The sequence below is a fragment of the Citrus sinensis genome, chromosome 8 (assembly GCF_022201045.2).
Source record: "Citrus sinensis cultivar Valencia sweet orange chromosome 8, DVS_A1.0, whole genome shotgun sequence".
NCBI lineage: Eukaryota > Viridiplantae > Streptophyta > Magnoliopsida > Sapindales > Rutaceae > Citrus > Citrus sinensis.
In genome coordinates this window covers 15,662,124-15,666,315 of record NC_068563.1, presented here as the reverse complement: position 1 = coordinate 15,666,315, position 4,192 = coordinate 15,662,124, and the positions used below count along the sequence as shown (strand labels likewise).

Genomic DNA, 4,192 nt, shown 5'->3' with positions numbered 1-4,192 from the left:
TGTTACGGAGGTACTCATTGTTACATATTTTAAGTAATGTGTTTAAAATTTACTATTCAATGTTGTAGATAATTATTTTCCAAACACCCAAATATTTTTAATCCACCATTTTGTAAAGTGACTTTAACATAAGCATTAGAAGAATATTAAGGGATTTAACAACACTCATTGTACGAATACTATTTATTTAGTCTTAAATCTAACCGTTTCACTTGAATTTCGTGCACCGATATTAATCTTTCAATGGTCATACCTTAGACTACAAGTGTTCGTTTTAGACATTCAATAATATTTTTTGTTAACATTTTTCTTCTAATTTTTTTATAAATATAATCACTTTCGAAGTATTTGTATTATGAATAAAGGTAACCAACAAAATAATAATATTCCAATCCGAATTTACTTTTAAATGTTTTAAATCTTTCATTTGGTTGGAGAACTATTAAAGCCTCTTAGTGTGTTATATATTTAATTTTAATCTTTAAAATATAACACTCGCTTTTTATTAAAGAAAAGTATTATTGAATATATAAATATTTAGTTTTTGGTTGTTAATTATTATATCAATAATCCTAATTATTTTAATTTTTGTAATTATTATTGAAATTCTAATTAAGCAATGTATGCCTTCAATTTGTTGATTAAGACTTGAAAAAGTACTAAACCCAATGAATGACTTTCAACTAAGTTGTAGTGGAAATTGAAAATTTTCACATTTGAATGAAATTTGTGAAAGTGAACCATTAAAGTGAAGAAATAAGTGTGCTAAAGCAAAATATGACTTAACTATTAAGTTTGATAAAAAAAACTAAAAATGAGTAAAATACTAATGGTTGCAATAAGTGGCCTCACAAATAAATTCGGAAGAGCTCTTATATTCTACTGGCGCTTTTTATAGCCAAAATCTCCACTATAAATAACCTTGCAACCATTTTTAATTCTATTAATTCCCACACAAATTTATAGGCTTATTTTCCCATCCGCTAAATCAATTTAATCAATTTATTTTTTTAGTAATTATAGGAAACACAATTTAATGAAAATAAATCAAATTAACTATTCCTATATCAAACATAATAGTTTCTACATATTATAAAAATCCACCAAAATCTAGTACATTACACTAAGTGCATCATACAATCTTATTACAAGTACCATCTCCGGAAAAAAGTAGATTGATATATTGCATAAATTTACGGCAAATAAAAAGAGGAAGAAAGGTAAGTAGTTTTAAAGTAAAAGCTCAGCACAACTTATTAACAACATATTTATCTTCTTCAGAGGCACTAAGAAATTCATCCACTGCCCAAGTTTTTCCAATTGTCGTCATGGCAACACCATCCATGCTTATAAAAACAGCAGCAAGTTTTGCAATAGTTATCGAGTCCTGTCCAAGGAGAGCTCCAAAGAAAAGCACAAATAGAGAAATGGGTTTGCTGAGTTATTGGAAACCTTTACCCCTGGAGAAAATAGAGCAATTTTCCATTTAATGATTGTATTCAACTATTTATTAGATACTTAAATCATCATAATCACCAATTTTTTATCATTTCTTTTAGCCTTAAGTCATGCTAAAGTGAATTTATATTGACCAAAGAATGTTCAACCATCTATTAGATACTTGCATCATCATAATCGCTCCAAGAACTCTAGTATTCAGTATTTGCAATAAAACAACTCAAAGATAAGTCACTATAACAAAAACACTAAGTGACCTTTTCAAGACATCATTTTTTATCCACTTGTCTTTAACTCTCAACTCCAGATTCTTCACAAACTTATTCCAAAATTTGGGCATCACTTCACATTTATACTCAAAAACAATCTGGCCCTTTTTTTTTCTAATAAACATAAGCTCATTTGAAAACAAATTATGCAATTAATAAATAAGCAATTAAAAATTAAAAAAATAGAGTAAACTTTGAAGCTCATGCTTTACATCATTTCAGTACATGGCATAATATTGACAAATTTATGGCAAATTCCACTCAATCAGAATCCAAACAACTCAAAAAAATAAACCAATAGAGTACAAAATCTCATGACACAATCCAATTTCTCAGCAAGCAATCACAATTTAGCTAAAAATCAACCCCTTAATAAGAAATTTAATTTTGAAAACAAAAAGCTTTTAATCAAAACCTCTATTTAATACATATGTAAGACATAATTGAAATACATAAAGAAGAATCCTCGAGAAGATATGAAGAGAGATTACCTTCCCTTTTAAACTATTAAGCCGCCATTGTTAACTTGTTATATAGGCACCCAAAAAATCTCAAATCTGCAATATAAAACAATGAAAATGTCATTATCTTAAGGGACATGCAATACTTGAGCTTGAAATAGGTCTGAGAATTTTAATAGGCATTTTATCGAACAGTTAACATGCATGTTGTAATATGCTATTTCTAAATCAAAGCGTGTATTAGATAAGGACAACATTGATTTTATTTATCATTGTACAAATTTTAATCCTCCATACCAAGAATGAACTAATTTTGTAGAAGTAAAATGTATTATGTTTCTGATTTAGTTATAGCTCGTGGCAACCTAAGCCAATTTAATAGCCTTTTTTAAGCCATTACATTGAATTTACAAAACCAATGCTCCAAACTTATTACATAAAAGGACTTATCTAGTTACAATCAATATTAACCTAAATCTATTCCCTTAAAACTATGAAAATTACTTTACATCAAAATCAAAATGGCAAAAACAGTTCAGGACTTTAAACACACTATTCCTAGTTCCCATTCCAATATACATATTACTTATGAACAATAAAAAGTTCGCATTAAAAAATGTTATTATAATTTTACTCAAATGATCATATGCAGCTCATGCAAAGAAAGATGGCAAAATTGAGGAAATAAAAAGGTTTTGTGGAAACCAACAAACAAAACTAAAGAATCAAATAAAAAGGGGAAAAAAACGATAAATGGTTCCCAAATTAATAATTTAGTTCACATCTCTAATTGAAAGCAAGGAACAAAGAATTATACAAGAATCATTGATACCAAGTTTACTAGATAACAATATATCATATACACTGCTGCTTCAGTTTCCAGAAATAAAGGAAAATTCTGATTACCAGTCATGTTTAACTTTAGCTTGGTCACAGCAGTAAGAGCACAACCAAAATCATTGGAACAAGGGACATATAAACTGGCAAAAGAAATGTCTGATCCAGAAGAAGCGTTGAAACCAAAACACTGAAATTGCAACCTTGGCCATACTCACTGCAGCAGCCACATGCCTAATTGCATATGCCACAACAACCTATGCGCCACAAAATTAACAACACACACCAAATTCACTGCAAATAAAAGCCAAATCATTGACCCCTTTTTTTTCCAAAAAAAAGAAGTCGTATAAAGGCAGGAAAATAATTTTAAATGAATTTAAAATAGCAACTACTTTCATTACTGGGATCAAGAGAAAATAAAAGCTGTCCTAAAAATTAGAAATTTTAATTAGTTTTTCCTGAAAATCAAAATCTAAAACTACAGAAAACTTTTTTTTTTCTTATCTTCACTTTCTCAGCAACCAAACAAACTTGTACTCATCATCAAAACCAACATAAACCCTAAAAACAAAAAACATTTTTTCTTAAAATTTCCTCACTTTTCTCACAAACCAAACAAAACCCATCACAGTACTTACGGGAAACAAAATTTTATAAACTGTTGCATGTATTCCTGAAGGGGCTGAGGGCGTTGTGCTTGTGCCGCCGTTGATCCTTGTCAACGAAGAAGATCAGCCCGTCCTTCTGCCTTCGTTGATCGTTGCCGACGGTGGAGATCAGCCCGTCCTTGTGCCGCCGTTGATCGTTGCCTAGGAACTCCTTCAGTCGTCGCCGTTGATGGCCGTGATGAGGCGTGTGGTGAGGGAGTGGTGAGGAGTTTGGCGTGCGTGAGGTAAGTGAGTGAGTGGTGGGGTTTTTTTTTTTTTGTTTATTTCAATTTTATAGGTAGGGATGGCAATGGGGAGGGGAGGTGACCGATCTCTTCGTATTTATCCCTGATATTTTATGTATGTCTATGTCTTTTTTTTGTTCTCGTAAGAATTACTTGAGAGAATTTTTATCTCTTCTTCGAATAATAACAGGGGATCTCCGAGGATCCTCGATCTCCGAATAATTAATACATTTTTTTATTTTTGAGTTAATCATATTAAAATAAAAAATTCA

General features: G+C 30.3%; 1 long non-coding RNA gene across 1 annotated transcript; it reads right to left on the bottom strand.

The window, feature by feature from the left end:
- Positions 1 to 1,067: 1,067 nt before the first annotated feature.
- On the bottom strand, positions 1,068 to 3,978 carry LOC102621547 (uncharacterized). Its single transcript, XR_008051142.1, has 3 exons — positions 3,667 to 3,978; positions 2,219 to 2,284; positions 1,068 to 1,460 (listed from the first exon to the last, which is right to left on the bottom strand). It is a non-coding gene; the product is annotated as an uncharacterized LOC102621547 (long non-coding RNA).
- Between the last annotated feature and the right edge of the window lie 214 nt (positions 3,979 to 4,192).